The sequence below is a fragment of the Triturus cristatus genome, chromosome 2_2, assembly GCF_964204655.1.
Source record: "Triturus cristatus chromosome 2_2, aTriCri1.1, whole genome shotgun sequence".
NCBI classification, from domain to species: Eukaryota; Metazoa; Chordata; class Amphibia; order Caudata; family Salamandridae; genus Triturus; species Triturus cristatus.
In genome coordinates, this window is record NC_140582.1 from 1,194,671,516 (window position 1) to 1,194,688,613 (window position 17,098).

Consider the following 17,098-nt stretch of genomic DNA (forward strand, 5'->3'; position numbering starts at 1 on the left):
TCCCCACATTTAAATGATGTAGGCAGGGTCTTAAAAAAGAACTTCATAGCAAGTAATGCTCAAAATATTTATTTAATCAATTAGTTGTAATTTATTTATCCAAAGATTTATTTAAAATGTCCCCTACAGGCTCCCTGTTTCCTGTTTGTTTGAATTTATACAGATAAACACGTTTCCTTGTCTTTATATATTTAAAAAGATGGAAAAATAAATAAATTACCAAGGAGGTTTTATTTCTCTCTGAGGGTGTGTTGGAGAGGTGAAGGTATTTGGGGATTCAAGCCAGTGGGAGAGAGGATGATATTTTGATAAGTAAACAGCTGTCGTCAAGCCAGTAATATTTATCCATGCTTTTAAGTAAGCATATCAAAAGAAAATACCCGGAGACACAGTCAACTGGAGATTAAAGGCTTCAATCTCGAGAAATTGCTCAGTATTTGAGTTTCTGCTGCAGCGATCTGTGTGTAACCTCCATGCAAATGGTAATAATGCCAGTAGAATAGCTTAGTTCGATAATACACCTGGTGCAAAAATATACGGTCAAAAAATACTTGAAGACAGGACAACCTATAGAACGCATTAACAACCTATCATAATAATCTTAAACCAAGGAAATCCAATATTGTAGGTAGAAACAACAATGTTGGCAACTACGCAAAATAATTGTATAAGAATCTCATGGAATTCACTACTCCCACATCATGCACCAACCCCTTCTTAGCCTCTTTCTTTTTAATTAATAATGCTTTTACCATGTAATCCACACAGGAAATTAGGGTTCCACCTAACCCCTCAGAAATTGCTATGCTGGCGGAGATCAATAGGGTGACCCCAGACCAAGGCAATGCTCTGATAAATTGAGTTGCGTCTGGATCAACAGAAGACAATGCACCACCATATATTAGGGTCACCCTGAACCCAGCACTTCTCTCACCGATCGATACAATCTTTCCTTAAGCTTGGAAACACTCCTGGTCAAGTGGAAGTTAGCAAGGGTAAAGCCCATTCTTGAAAACCCTCAGCAGATCCAAAAGAATTAGCTAATTTTAGACCTATTTCCACTGCGCCCTTCCCTTGGTAAAGTTATGGAAACTCTGTTGAATATCCAACTAACAGCTTCTCCAGAAAGCCATTCTTTGCTCGATCCCTCCCAGGCAGATTTTCTTTCAGCACAGAAATGGCAAAGGTGGAAGTCTGGAACAACAAAACTTTCTTTGGACAATGGGCACTCAGCAATGCTGATACTATTGGATCTCACAGCAGTATTCAACACTATCTCCTACTCAGTCTTAATTAAAATAATAGGGGAGTTAGGTGCCGGTGGGAAATCATGGGTATGGTTGAATCATTTTCTGAATGAGCGCACCCATAAGGTGCGGTTAGAGTCCCTCTGCTCTTAAATTATACCCTTGGAAAGGGGAGTGCCACAGGGATCCTTGTTGAGCCCCATTAATGTCTCTGTGGCCCCACTGACACAAGTAATAAAATCCATTGGTTTCAAGTCATCTCTTATTCAGATGACACCCAACTAGTCATCACAATGGGACATCAACTAAAGAAAGATTCTGTGATTGTATCGTGGACGCAGCTCAACTGTCTTCAGCTGAATAGGGGCAAAACAGAGATTGTACTCTTTGGGAAGGCTCATTCTGTTTGGTCTAAAGACTGGTAGCCTCAGGGTTCGGGTCCAGCTCTCACCCTGAAAGCAGTAGTGACAAACTTGGGAATCATGGTAAATAAGAACCTCTCGATGAGTGATTATGTGAATGCCATTTCGGGCTCCTGTTTTGGAATCATGCACCTTCTCAGGAAAATATGTCAGTTGCTATCACTTCAGTCAACAAAATCCCTAGTCTAGGCTCTAGTAATCAGCTGCTTGGACTATGGCAATGTGCTAACGGTCACCATGAACGAAGGTTTGTTCTCCAAGCTCCAGGTGGTTTGAAGCACCACTGCTTTGCTAGTCTGTTGTCTTCCATCTCGATTACATTCAGAAGACACTCTCAGAACCCTTCAGTGGTTGCCTATAAAAAGCTTTCTGTGTTAAAACTTCTCTATTTATTCCGTAAATCCTTGCATGGAAGGCAGCCTCTCTACCAGCAGGCCAAACTTGAGTAGTATGCCCCCAGTCGAAGTCTCAGATCTAGCAGGAAACTCCTTTTACATCCCTGGCACATCCACACCCCCGGGAATGGGGGCCGTGCAATTTCATACATAGTCCCTCAGTACTCGAATCAGCTTTTGCTATATTTACATTCTTGCACATATTTTAAACATTTGACAAAATCTCTCAAAACCCGGCTTTTTAAAAATTTCATTTGTTTTAGATATTTACTATAATATCACTGCTCCAGGAACTGTAGAGTTTCAACAGTGCCAAAAGACCCTATTCAGGGTGATATGTTGCGCTTAACCCGTTTGGTGCTTGCGTTGGCCAATGGTCGACCCAAGCACTACATCCCTGGTGCGGCGCACGTCCATTGGCTGTCACCAGGGAGGGCCCCCTTTGAACCTCCGTTGCAATGCACCAGAGATTTTTATTTATTTTTTCCCCTGGGGGAGACATGGGAGGCTTTCCGCTTCCCCCCGCCCGCCTATCTGTAACGTCATTGCGCCGCAAGGCGCTCTGACATCACTGATTTCCCCACCGGACAGCCGCAGGTGAGGCCGCGCTCAACTCCGATGGGGAAATTAGGCCAAAAATGGCCTCCCCAGCTTTCAGGGAGGCCTCGTTTTAAAGGGGAGAGTCTTTCAAACAAAGCCTTCCTGAAAGGGTTTCCTGTCCGTGGATCGCAGCAGCACTGCGATCCACGGCCAGGAAACCCCCACTAGACACCAGGGATGTCTTTGGGGGGGGTCGGCCCTCGTGGTGATGGGTCGCCCCCCCCCCCCCCCCCCCCCCCCCCGGGCATAATTTTTATTTCTGAACGTTGGCTTGCCTGAGGGGCACGCGATCTCTATTAGCTAAAGTCTTTACGCTATGCTTAAAGACTTTGCTGTAGAAGTGGCAAAAGACTTTGTCCTTTTTTATCTCGGCATGAATGGCACTGTGCTAATCCTATGCTTAAAGACTTTGATAGAAAAACAGACATTTGAGGTGAGCAGATCTAGAGTGTCGCTCGTGTTGACAGTGCTCTATACAGGATCTGCTTTCCAGCTAAACTTGAGAACTATCCAAAGCTCTCTTCTTCTTTTTTGCATAATTTATTCGTCACTCTATGCCTGAAAGGGTATTTTTTTTTACTTATACTGGGTGCTCCCTTGTGTCTGGACAAAGCTATACCTCTCTGAAGAGCTCTAATTAGAGCAAAACACTGTGTCAGGGGTTGCTTTTACATATTTCAGGTTGGCTTGGTTGGTATTTTCCCAAATCAAAGCTGTAATACTGTGCCTGGAGTGGTAAATGGCGTTTGTCATTTTACAGCTCGGCAAGGACAGAACTGTGCTAGTCCTATGCTTAAAGCCTTTGCTGTAGAAATGGAAAAATACTTTGCCCTTTTCTATCTTGGCCTGGATGTCACTGTGCTAATCCTATGCTTAAAGACTTTGATAGAAAAGCAGACATTTGAGGTGAGCAGATCTAGAGTGTCGCTGGTGTTGAGAGTGCTCTATACAGGAGCTGCTTTCCACCTAAACTTGAGAACTACCCAGAGTTCTTTTTTGCATATATATATATATTTGTCGAGGTTGCCTCTGGATAAAGGACACACTCCACAGAGAGGTGAGTTAACAAGCCCTTTATTCACAAAAAGATGCACATTCTGACTTTTTTAGGCATAATCCCATACGCTTTTCGAAGCTGCAGGCTCCTTCCTCATGGTCTGACAAACAGGAAAAGGCAGAAACACCGCAGCCATCTTTGTCCATTAATTGCGTGATCTCTCCAGTGAGTGCATGCTGGTAACTGTAGTCCAACTCTTCACCATCAGTGGAGTCGGTCCATTTCCCTACAATTTCTTTGCCAATCAGTTCATTTATTTTACTGCCCTCCGGTGGGCTCCAGGCGTAATGTGCACCTTTTCAATCAAATTACCTTCCTGTGCCGATTTTGCTCGTGCAGTAACGAACGACCAGACCTGTTACCACATTTCAAACAGGAGGTGCATTCTTCGCGGCTGAGGCCGCCGCTTAACACATTTCTCGAGGTTGCCTCTGGATAAAGGACGCACTCCACAGAGAGGTGAGTTAACAAACCCTTTATTCACAAAAAGATGCACATTCTGACTTTTTTAGGCATAATCCCCTACGCGTTTCGAAGCCGCAGGCTCCTTCCTCATGGGGTGACAAACAGGAAAAGGCAGAAACACCACAGCCATCTTTGTCCATTAATTGCGTGCTCTCTCCAGTGAGTGCATGCTGGTAACTGTAGTCCAACTCTTCTCCATCAGTGGAGTCGGTCCATTTCCCTACAATTTATTTGCCAATCAGTTCATTTATTTTACTGCCCTCCGGTGGGCTCCAGGCGTAATGTGCACCTTTTCAATCAAATTACCTTCCTGTGCCGATTTCGCTCGTGCAGTAACGAACGACCAGACCTGTTACCACATTTCAAACAGGAGGTGCATCCTTCGTGGCTGAGGCCGCCGCTTAACATATTTCTCGAGGTTGCCTCTGGATAAAGGACGCACTCCACAGAGAGGTGAGTTAACAAACCCTTTATTCACAAAAAGATGCACATTCCGACTTTTTTAGGCATAATCCCCTATGCGTTTCGAAGCCGCAGGCTCCTTCCTTATGGGTTGACAAACAGGAAAATGCAGAAATACCACAGCCATCTTTGTCCATTAATTGCGTGCTCTCTCCAGTGAGTGCATGCTGGTAACTGTAGTACAACTCTTCTCCATCAGTGGAGTCGGTCCATTTCCCTACAATTTCTTTGCCAATCAGTTAATTTATTTTACTGCCCTCCGGTGGGCTCCAGGCGTAATGTGCACCTTTTCAATCAAATTACCTTCCTGTGCCGATTTTGCTCGTGCAGTAACGAATGACCAGACCTGTTACCACATTTCAAACAGGAGGTGCATCCTTCGCGGCTGAGGCCGTCGCTTAACACATTTCTCGAGGTTGCCTCTGGATAAAGGACGCACTCCACAGAGAGGTGAGTTAACAAACCCTTTATTCACAAAAAGATGCACATTCCGACTTTTTTAGGCATAATCTCCTACGCGTTTCGAAGCCGCAGGCTCCTTCCTCATGGGGTGACAAACAGGAAAAGGCAGAAACACCACAGCCATCTTTGTCCATTAATTGCGTGCTCTCTCCAGTGAGTGCATGCTGGTAACTGTAGTCCAACTCTTCTCCATCAGTGGAGTCGGTCCATTTCCCTACAATTTCTTTGCCAATCAGTTCATTTATTTTACTGCCCTCCGGTGGGCTCCAGGCGTAATGTGCACCTTTTCAATCAAATTACCTTCCTGTGCCGATTTCGCTCGTGCAGTAACGAACGACCAGACCTGTTACCACATTTCAAACAGGAGGTGCATCCTTCGTGGCTGAGGCCGCCGCTTAACACATTTCTCGAGGTTGCCTCTGGATAAAGGACGCACTCCACAGAGAGGTGAGTTAACAAACCCTTTATTCACAAAAAGATGCACATTCTGACTTTTTTAGGCATAATCCCCTACGCGTTTCGAAGCCGCAGGCTCCTTCCTTATGGGGTGACAAACAGGAAAATGCAGAAATACCACAGCCATCTTTGTCCATTAATTGCGTGCTCTCTCCAGTGAGTGCATGCTGGTAACTGTAGTACAACTCTTCTCCATCAGTGGAGTCAGTCCATTTCCCTACAATTTCTTTGCCAATCAGTTAATTTATTTTACTGCCCTCCGGTGGGCTCCAGGCGTAATGTGCACCTTTTCAATCAAATTACCTTCCTGTGCCGATTTCGCTCGTGCAGTAACGAATGACCAGACCTGTTACCACATTTCAAACAGGAGGTGCATCCTTCGCGGCTGAGGCCGTCGCTTAACACATTTCTCGAGGTTGCCTCTGGATAAAGGACGCACTCCACAGAGAGGTGAGTTAACAAACCCTTTATTCACAAAAAGATGCACATTCCGACTTTTTTAGGCATAATCCCCTACGCGTTTCGAAGCCGCAGGCTCCTTCCTCATGGGGTGACAAACAGGAAAAGGCAGAAACACCACAGCCATCTTTGTCCATTAATTGCGTGCTCTCTCCAGTGAGTGCATGCTGGTAACTGTAGTCCAACTCTTCTCCATCAGTGGAGTCGGTCCATTTCCCTACAATTTCTTTGCCAATCAGTTCATTTATTTCACTGCCCTGCGGTGGGCTCCAGGCGTAATGTGCACCTTTTTCAATCAAATTACCTTCCTGTGCCGATTTTGCTCGTGCAGTAACGAACGACCAGACCTGTTAGCACATTTCAAACAGGAGGTGCATCTATATAAGCTCCTTGATGCACAGTGAACAGCGCACTCATGGACGGGTGCTTTAGAAACGCGGGTGGTGCGCCAGCACTATTTATCCAAGCTCTGTTGCGTTGCCAATAAAGTCTAGCAACTGCCCCCACAAGTGCTGTTTTTTTTAGGGGGGGAAACAAGGAAACAGAGCTTGGATATATATATATATATAGTCAGCCAGAGACGCAGTACAGAGGCCCCCACATTGCAAGTTGGCCCCAACTTCACTGGCTGCTGCCTTGGCAGCTTTGCGGCAATTTTCAAGTTATTGAAAGGCTGGGGCCCACCTCAATGCTTCGGAAGGAGAATAGCGGCTGTGAAGTGATTCCCCTTCACACTGGGCGGGATGCATGGCCATACCTGCACCCGCCGGATGGATTCCGAGGCACGGAGGTTGATGTGGTTCGGGGACCCAGGGAAGCACTTGACAGACATCACAGCAGAGCATTTGCTTCAGCAGTACCATTGCTTGTCCAGCACGCAGTACGATCATTTTGGCGTTATAATCCCCCCCTGCATCACCTACCTGAAAGCCAACAGCATTCTGGGACCAGTAGTTCACTCAGCCCGTGAGCTACTATCCGTGAGCAGACACACCTGTTTGGGGGTGGAGCTGACGTTGTCCAATAACAACGGAGCGGGACTCATAACAACTGGAACTGTGAAACCTCCTGAACACTGCTCTGGCACTGAGGAAGGCCGACAGGCCGAAATGCATTTGCCGTAATTAAAGTGTTTACCCGGTTCTCCCCTGTGTGGCCTCTGCTCTGTCCATGAGGAGGGAGTTTATGGTGATATATATATATATATATTCACTGAAAAAACCATAGGTTTCAGGCACGTTATAGTTAGGAATTAGCATTTAAAAAACCTTAGAAATTCACTCAAAAAACCATAGGCTTCAGGGGCGTTATAGTTAGCTGGACTTTTCACTCATACAAAACCATTGAAATTTCCCCGTTATAGTCAGTTCAGCTAACTATAACTTGCGCGTCCGCAATGCACTGCTGATGACGTCACATATTACATCACTCATGACATGGTCAGTGACATCACTCATGACATCACTGATTACTTCTCAAATGACATCACTGATGACATCACTGATGACATCATCCAGTGAATGTGTGTTTTTCTGAAAATTACATATGTTTTATATATGTATATCTCAAGGTCGATGGAAGAATAAATGGGTATATAAGTGTCTAAATGGATGATTTGTTTTTGAAAAATTGATTGTATAACTGACTGATTAAGTGTATCTTAGTGAATACATGGCTTAGTGAGTAATGTTTAAATATGTAAATATCTGTATCAGTCTCTCACTTTGTGTATAAGTGGCTGCATGGGTTGGTGAGTAGCTACATTAGTGTCTATATAGGTTATTAGTTGGTTTTTTGAGTATCAGTATGAGTGTCTGAGTGTCTGTATGGTTCGGTGGGGGGTATTACGTAGTGCGTAGGTGCATGAATGAGTGACTCACTGTTTGTATGTGTTGAAGACAGCATGTGTGCAGGACTGTATGGGTGGATGAGTGTGTGCATGGGTGTGTTAGTGAGTGAATTGTGTCTTTATGAGTAACTACATATGTTTTAAACTAGTATATGTGACTATTGGTGTATATAAGTGAGTATATGTGAGAGTGAGAGATTGAAAGAGTTCCTGTATGAATAAGTATGTATTTCTATAAGTGATTGTTTAAAAGACTAAGTATGTGTAAGTTTCTTGAGAAGTATGTGTGGTGGTGTGTGTATAACTGTATATGCAAGTAAATGGATGTTTGATTCTTTATTAGCATGAGTGAGTATGTGTGTGAGTAACTCTATGGATGAGTGGCATTGTGTAACAGGATGTATAGGTGTATGAGTACATATGATGAGTGAGTACATGTATGAGTGACTGTATAGGACTGTTGGTGAATGAGTGGATATGTATGTGGATCTTAGAATTACTGAATAGGTTGTTGTAACTGGTATTGGTAAGTCCATTGTTTTGAAAATTTTAGTTTCTATTTTTGAATGTGTGTATCAAAGGTTATATTAGGGGGAGAGGAGGTCTGCCACTCTATCACAAGGATGATGTAATCAGTGATGTCATCAGTGATGTCATTTGAGATGTCATCAGTAATGTCATGAGTGATGTCACTGACCATGTCATGAGTGATGTAATATGTGACGTCATCAGCAGAGCATTGCGGGCGCTCAAGTTATAGTTAGCTGAACTAACTATAACGGGGGAATTTCAATGGTTTTGTACGAGTGAAAAGTCCAGCTAACTATAACGCCCCTGAAACCTATGGTTTTTTCAGTGAATTTCTAAGGTTTTTTAAATGCTAATTCCTAACTATAACGTGCCTGAAACCTGTGGTTTTTTCAGTGAATTTCAAAGGTTTTTTAAATGCTAATTTCTAACTATGCCTACAGAGATAGGACATGTGAAGAAAGAAGGAAAAACGCACAGAAAGAAAAAAAAGAAATGCAGAAAGAAGCAACAGAAGTCCTCAAAGCAAAGAAAAGTGCAGGAAAAAGGATAACATGCAGAAAGAACACACAGAAGAGCAGAAAGAAGCCTTGTTGCAAAATCATCCTGTACCCTCAACTTTTTCAGACGGATACTGGTGGTAACTGAGTCTGACTAACCAGTCCTAGAGCCAGTGCTATGTTAAAAGACACTCAGAATACAGTGAAAACACCTGTATACACTAGGGAACACTAAGCGTTGGGGTCCCCTTGTGATTAGCATGACCTCCTCTGTAAGCCCCTAGTATACATTAGGGCAGGGGATTAAAACTACCTCTTAAAACGCGCCACAGGGCCTGTTTGCACACGTCACCTCAGGCCCCGTCCCATCCCTTCCCCACTGTGTAAATACGCCCTGTGGCCATTTTAAGTTGGGAGATTAAGTCCCCTTGAATCCTGAGGTTCCCTAGGGTCCAACTAGACCACTAGGTACATCCAGTAAGCGCCATACAGATGCATTGCAGAGAAATGTAAAAAGGGGCACGGCCTAGACCACACTCTGCAACGCAGCTCAGTGGCGCATACTGGAAGCACCTGGTGGGCTAGTTGGCCCCCAGGGTCCCTCAGGATTGAAGGAGAATTATTTCCCCAACTTAAAATGCGCCACAGGGCTTGTTTGCACACGTTAACTCAGGCCCCATCCCCTTCCTTCACCACTGTGTAAACACGCCCTGTGGCCGTTTTTAGTTGGGAGATTAAGTTAATTTGAATCCTGAGGGTCCCTAGGGTCCAACTATCCCACTAGGTACCTCCAGTAAGCGCCACAGAGCTGTGTTGCAGAGAGGTGTAAAAAGTGGCACGGCCTGGACCACTTCTCTGCAACGCAGCTCAGTGGCGCTTACTGGAAGCACATGGTGGGCTAGTTAGCCCCCAGGGGCCCTCAGGATTGAAGGGGCATTATTTTCCCAACCTAAAACGCACCACAGGGCGTGTTTGCACATGTCACCTCAGGCCCCGTCCCCTCCCTCACCACTGTGTAAACACGCCCTGTGGCCGTTTTTATTAAGTTGGGAGATTAAGTCCCCTTGAATCCTGAGGGTCCCTAGGGGCAAAATAGCCCACTAGGTACGTCCAGTAAGCGCCATTGCAGAGAGGTGTAAAAAGGGGCACGGCCTGCACCACCTCTCTGCAACGCAGAGCAGTGGCGCTTACTGGAAGCACCTGGTGGGCTAGTTGGCCCCCAGGGTCCCTCAGGATTGAAAGGGAATTATTTCCCCAACTTAAAACGCGCCACAGGGCGTCTTTGCACACGTCACCTCAGGCCCCGTCCCCTCCCTCACCACTGTGTAAACGCGCCCTGTGGCCGTTCTAAGTTGAGAGATTAAGTCCCCTTGAATCCTAAGGGTCCCTAGGGTCAAACTAGCCCACTAGGTACCTCCAGTAAGCGCCACAGAGCTGCGTTGCATAGAGGTGTAAAAAGGGGCGTGGCCTCAGAACACCTGTCTGCAAAGCAGCTCCCTGGCGCATACTGGAGATACCTGTTGGGCTAGTTGGCCCTCAGGGACCCTCAGTATTGAAGGGGAATTAATTCCCCAACTTACAACTGTCCAGGGGGCGCGTTTGCAGAGTGCTGCAAGGAGGGGGCGTGGCCTCCGGCGCGATGCCGGGCTTTTATTTATTTTATTTTTTTAAGGAGGAGGGCTGTGTGGCCCCCCTTCTTTTTCTAATTTATTGGCCCTGGGGACCCCATCCCCCAGGGCCTGCACCCTAATTTGTTTTTTAATTCTTTAGGAGGGGGGCTGCGTTGCCCCCCTCCTCAGGCCACTTATGGCTCCGGGGAAAAAATCCCCCGGGGCCGGCCTTTGTTTTTTATTATTTAAAAAATATATATATTTATAGAAACACCTAGAACATGCTGGACAAACCGTATGTACCTATCACCATGACGATTTGCGTGATATACATTTAAAAGGCGACTATGCATACAATGAATCCACGTGGAATGTATTTACACTGCTAGTGAAGCTCTGACGTGTCTGACGCCCTACCGTGCCTAATCCCGGCGCCCCCGCCGGTGGGTACTCTCCAAGTAGACACCTTTGTCGTTTATTTATACAAACACGGGTAGCTATTGACAGGCACATTTAATACACACGCACACCAAGCCATTCAAAGGGGATTCGACAAAAAATCGACCAAACTATGCAGGAAACCCCGCTTACGGTTAATAAAACACACATCCACCGCCGGATGTGTAATACTTTTTATTTTACTCTCTGGAAAGAAGACGAACCTCACTTGAGAGTCACAGCATGCTCCTGCCTGAGCCCAATGCTGTGTTACACCCACCAGTGCCCGCCGAGTGCCACACACCTCTGTGTTGTATTCCACCAGCTAGTGCGAATGCTATGACACTCTCTGGCCCATGTGCACTGTAACACCACCCCGTGAATTTGTCATTCCACACTTGCCTTCGCACGGGTTATATTGCCCCATCTAACGTGCCTTCCTCGATGCCTATGTTATAATGCACAGCTCTATGCCATACATATTACAATCTGGGATCCATATCTTTGTCACAGTGCATATGCAACGTTACACTCCCCAGCATATATTTTATATTACAACTTTAGAGACTAGTTAGGTTACACAACACTGCCCTGTGCATATTACACTCCAAGGCGCATATCGCATAGCACGCGCTAGTGCCTGTGCTATCTCGTGCTCTCCAATGAATCTGTCATCATGTATTGCATATTATATTTGACGCCCCGGTTCATCTTATATCACACTTTTTGGTGCATATTTTATACCATATACTATATCTAGTTTTCATGTTCAATCATGCTCTCAGGACTATGTTCTATATAACACTGCGTCCACCTACCCTTTTCACGGGTATGACATTTTGCACTGGGGGGTGGAGGGTCAGGGGGTGTTTCTGCCAAGTGAGCCCGGAGTCACAGTCACAAACGTCCTCTTCTTCCTGAATAAAAGTGAGATTATGCTGCATACTTGTTCATAGGATGTGGTGCCTCTGGAGATTTTCCATCGGTGCATGGCAGCAGCCGCAGATTGGTTGGGGCAAAACTCCCTGCAATTTAATAGCTCAAAAACAGAGGTACTGCATTGCTCGATGGATCGTGTCTCTCGTCCGCTGCCATCTGATTTTTGGCCTACCACCCTCCAGGATGCTCCCTTGGCAGCAGTCTCCGCCCGGAACTTGGGTGTGATGTTCGGGTCCAATCTTCAGCTAGATGTCTTTGTAAATAAGACTGTGGCCACTTGCATGGCGCTGCTCTGCATGTTATGGAAAATCCTTCCGTTGCTACCGGTCCATGCTCGGCCAGAGGTCGTGCGTGGCATCATACTGAGTAGGTTGGATTATTGCAACGCATTGCTGCTAGGAGCACCCGCCAATCTGGTGGGTAAACTGCAACGAGTGCAGAATATGGCTGCTAAGCTGGCCCTTTCTCGGCGCCGTTCTGACTCTTCCATTACGGCGCTGGTGGACCTTCATTGGTTGCCTATCTCGCAGCGGATTGTGTTTAAAGCACTGTGCTTGGTGTTTAAAGTGCTTCATGGGCAAGGGCCTGTCCCGCTGCAGGAAATGTTCGCGTGGTATGTACCCGCACGCTCTCTTCGATCATTGTCAGCGTACTTAGTGGTGGTTCCGAAGGTTTTGAGGGCTCGGATGGGCGGACGGTCCTTTAGATTTGCGGCAGCCAAATGTTGGAATTCCTTACCCCTGTTGCTGAGAAGTATGGGGGATCTTTCCTCCTTCAGGAAAGGATTAAAAACGTATCTTTTTCCCAGGTTAGATTAAATCATCTGGCTACTCTATTATCGCGTGCTATTGGTAAAAAGTCAAAGCGCCAGGATACCCTTCGGGTGACAGTTTTGCGCTATATAAATACCCGATACATACATACATACATATTTTAAGTAGTTCGCACAGACACACATTTTAAAAAACATAAAGTTCCTAATACCCACCTTCTCTGAACAGTTAGCTTGCTGCCCCATCCACCTCCTCCCTATCCTCTGTTGTCTGGATCCATGGACTAGCCTCCTCCCTCCTGCCATGCATGGTCTGATGTGCTGCCACTGCCCTCCATTTGGCATGATGTACCAGTCCACTCCTCCTGCCCTCCATTGCCCAATTCTATGGCCCATCATTGACCTCCTGCTTAGCCTCTGTGCTTAGCTTGCTGCCCCTATTCTCCTTCCCCCTGCCCTCCGATGTCTTTGTGAATGCCCCTGCTCCATCCTTTTTGCCCACCATGTTCCATGGACCTGCCACTCCTATCTACTCTGAGTGTTCTGTTGAGCTGCCACTCCCCACCCACCTGCCTAGCATTGTCAGATGACTGTAACCTGTCTCTGCCACCGCCACCCTGCCTGTCCACATGCCATGCCCCTATCCCCTTCCTCCTGTCCTCCATGGTCCATTTTACTGTCACACCCTTCTGCCCCCCCTGGTCTGTTGTGCTGCAACTGCTCCTCTTGCCTGCGACACGTGGTCTGTTGTGAGGCCCCTTCCCCTGAACTCTCTTGTCTGTGCCCAGGTCCTGACCATCCCTTCTGTCCCCCATGGTCCTTTGTGCATGCCCCTGCACACTCCTTCTTGCCCATCATAGCCATTGTGCTGCCACTAACCCTCCTGCTTGCCATGCATGGTCTTCTGTGCTGCCATGGCCCCTCCCACCTTCCCTGTGTGGTCAGCTAGCTGCCCCTGACCCCCTCCCACCTTCCCTCCATGGTCTGTGTATATGCCATCAGAGTCTCATTGTTGCTCTCCATGGTGTGTCTTGTTTCTAGTGCCCATCCTGCCTGACTTCCAAGGTCATCTTGCTGCTCCTGCCCTGCCCCCTTGCCCCCAGCCCTCTGTTTCCATGTGCAGGCCCCTATTCCCTCCCTCCTGGCTTGTCTGTTCCATTCTAATGCCCCTGATTCGTCCCTCCCGCCCTTTATGGTCTGTTATGCTGCAGCTTTCTCTCCTGTCTGTCCATTATGGCCAGCAAGCTACCATTGCCTCTTTCCCCTCTGTCCTCTGTTGTCTATGTTCATGGTCCTGTCCCCTCCCTAATGCTCTCTATGGATTGTTGTGCTGCACTCCCGTCCCTCATGCCCTGTGTGGTGTATTGTGCTGCTGCAAACCCTGATGCCTGCACTGTAGGGTCAGTTTGGTGCACCTCTCCATGTCCCTCCTGTCCTCTGTTATCCGAGTCCATGTCCCTACCCCAATTCCTCCTGCCTACCATGATCCAATGTACCATACTTGCGAACATTTTGAGCTTGGTAAGAGGGAGATTTTGATAAAAAAACTGGGGTATTGATTTTCCCCTTTGAGTTACATTGAAAAAGAGGAGATTGTAGACAGGAGACAGATCAAATAAAGCCCATTTGAGCTTAAAAACATTGGAAGTTTCCTGGCTGTAACGGGTCTGTTGGCATGTATGGTTGTACTACCACTGCCTCTTCCTTCTGCCCACAATGGTCTATTATATTGCCACAGCCTCCCTTGCCAGTCCTGTATTGTTGGTTTGTTGCCCCTGCCCCCCTTTCCACTGCCCTCCATTGTCTGTTGTGCTGCCACTGCCCTTCCTGCCTGTCCAGTGTGGTCAAATTGTTGCCTCTGCACTCTCCTACCTGCCTTCAATTTTCAGAGTCCGTGCCCCTGGCCTCTGCCTCTCAACAGTATCCCAATGAACAACTAGATTGATAACATTCTATATTTATTACAAAAGTGTGGAACGCCTGACGTCATCTTGATGTAATCAAAACTGTAATACCTAGAGCGTTTCCTTTAGAAATTACATATATGAGAGGGTCTTATTTGCATCAAAATTATGGTTAGTGCTCTAAAAAACTAAAATGAGGACATATTTTCTGAGTTTTCAAATAGCGACAAAGAACTTTTAAATTATTTGTAATCTTTATGTTTTTTTATCCAGTTGACCACTTGATTAAATGTTGCACCTAGGGGAGAGGATGTGGTGTTACTTCCAGAGCTGCAGACTTTGCAACTGGGGAACCAGGTTAGAGTTTCTGCTTCAGCTCAACATTCTGTGATTCTGGTCAAATCACTTAATCTCCCCATGTCTACAACCAAAATGAATTTGATCTTGTGTGATGTAACCAATGCTCATGTAAAGCACTCCAATACCTGACAAGTCTGCACTATATAAAACTGCAAATACAAAAAAAAAAGTGCACACTTCTGTCATTGGGCTACATGTGGGCTACATGTGGGTGATATGTGTGCTGCATTTGGGCTCTTTTGTCTCTGGTGGTCATCTTCAGAGATTTATTTGTTATGAAGTTTCCTAATTTCCTCATTTACTGCAGTCGCCTCAGTAGAAAATGCTTTCCGTTTTTTACTTTGATTCCATCAAGAAGGTATTCAGATATGTCACACATTTGCCATAAATTCTGAATGTTAGCACTCTATTTGCTCATTAGATCGCTGTAGTAAAGCTGCTGCTCACCATGGAAGTCTGCACACTGGTATTAAAAGTGCATGTTTCAGTCTGCATATCAGAATTTTTTAATGAAATAGAAGAGGATTTGAGAAGTCACTCAAAATGTGCCCTAATTTTTCTTTCTTCAGCACTAATCATAATTTCTATGGCAAAATAAACCCCCTCATTTTGTTCCTTTTTAAATTAAATGTATTCAGAGTTACCACTTTATTCCAATCAAGATGGCTTCAGGTGTGCAATACGTTTGTCATAAGTAGGACTGTTAGCGCTCTAGTTGTTCTTTAGAACACTCTGGGAAGCTGCAGTAGAACACAAAGGAATCAACTGACAGTCTCTGCCCTTGTTGGATGTGCATGTTTTACTGAGAATGTCAGACTCCATTCTCACATGACTGAAAAAGATAATGTGAATTTACAGAAAACATGCTCTCAGTTTAGCTTATAGATCACCTTCCAAACCTCTGTGGGAAAGGCATTCAGATGTGCCACACATTTGCCATAAATTCTGAATGTTAGCACTCTAGTTGCTCATTAGATCACTGTAGTAAAGCAACTGCTCACCAGGGAAGTCTGCTGCTGGTATTCAAAGTGCATGTTTCAGTCTGCATGTCAGAATTTGTTTATGAAATAGAAGAGGATTTGAGAAGTCAAAATGTGCCCTAATTTTTCTTTCTGCAGCACTAATCATAATTTCCATGGCAAAATGAACCCCCTCATTTTGTTCCTTTGTAAATTAAATGTTTTAAGTGTTACCAATTTATTCCAATCAAGATGGCTTCAGGTGTGCCATACTTTTGTCAACAGTAGTGCTCTAGTAGTTCGTTAGAACACTCTGGGACATTCTGTCATTGGGCTATACTTGGGCTACATCTGGGTGATATTTGGGCTACATTTGGGCTCTTTTGTCTCTGGTGGCCATCTTGGGAGATTTATTTGTTATGAAGTTTCCTAATTTCCTCATTTACTGCAGTCTCCTCAGTAGGAAATACTTTCAGTTTTTTACTTTGATTCCATCAAGAAGGCATTCAGATGTGTCACACATTTGCCATAAATTCTGAATATTAGCACTCTAGTTGCTCATTAGATCACTGTAGTAAAGCTACTGCCCACCAGGGTAGTCTGCTGCTGGTATTCAAAGTGCATGTTTCAGTCTGCATGTCAGAATTTGTTCATGAAATAGAAGAGGATTTGAGAAGTCAAAATGTGCCCTAATTTTTCTTTCTGCAGCACTAATCATACTTTCTATGGCAAAATGAACCCCCTTATTTTGTTCCTTTGTAAATTAAATGTTTTAAGTGTTACCACTTTATTCCAATCAAGATGGCTTCAGGTGTGCCATACTTTTGTCATAAGTAAGACTGCTAGCGGTCTAGTTGTTCGTTAGAACACTCTGGGACATTCTGTCATTGGGCTACACTCGGGCTACATCTGGGTGATATTTGGGCTACATTGGGCTCTTTTGTCTCTGGTGGCCATTTTGGGAGACTTGTTTGTTATGAAGTTTCCTAATTTCCTCATTTACTACAGTCTCCTCAGTAGGAAATACTTTCAGTTTTTTACTTTGATTCCATCAAGAAGGCATTCAGATGTATCACACATTTGCCATAAATTCAGAATGTTAGCACTCTAGTTGCTTATTAGATCACTGTAGTAAAGCTACTGCTCACCAGGGAAGTCTGCTGCTGGTATTGAAAGTGCATGTTTCAGTCTGTATGTCAGAATTTTTTAATGAA

The 17,098-nt window shown here is 45.3% G+C and overlaps 1 long non-coding RNA gene across 1 annotated transcript in view; it reads left to right on the forward strand.

Moving 5' to 3' along the window:
* The first annotated feature begins 5,876 nt into the window (after positions 1 to 5,876).
* Positions 5,877 to 17,098, forward strand: part of LOC146863371 (uncharacterized) — a 62,710-nt gene continuing 51,488 nt past the window's right edge. The window contains exon 1 of the long non-coding RNA XR_014978601.1: positions 5,877 to 6,016. This is a non-coding gene — a long non-coding RNA (uncharacterized LOC146863371). The remainder of the gene's footprint in view (positions 6,017 to 17,098) is intronic.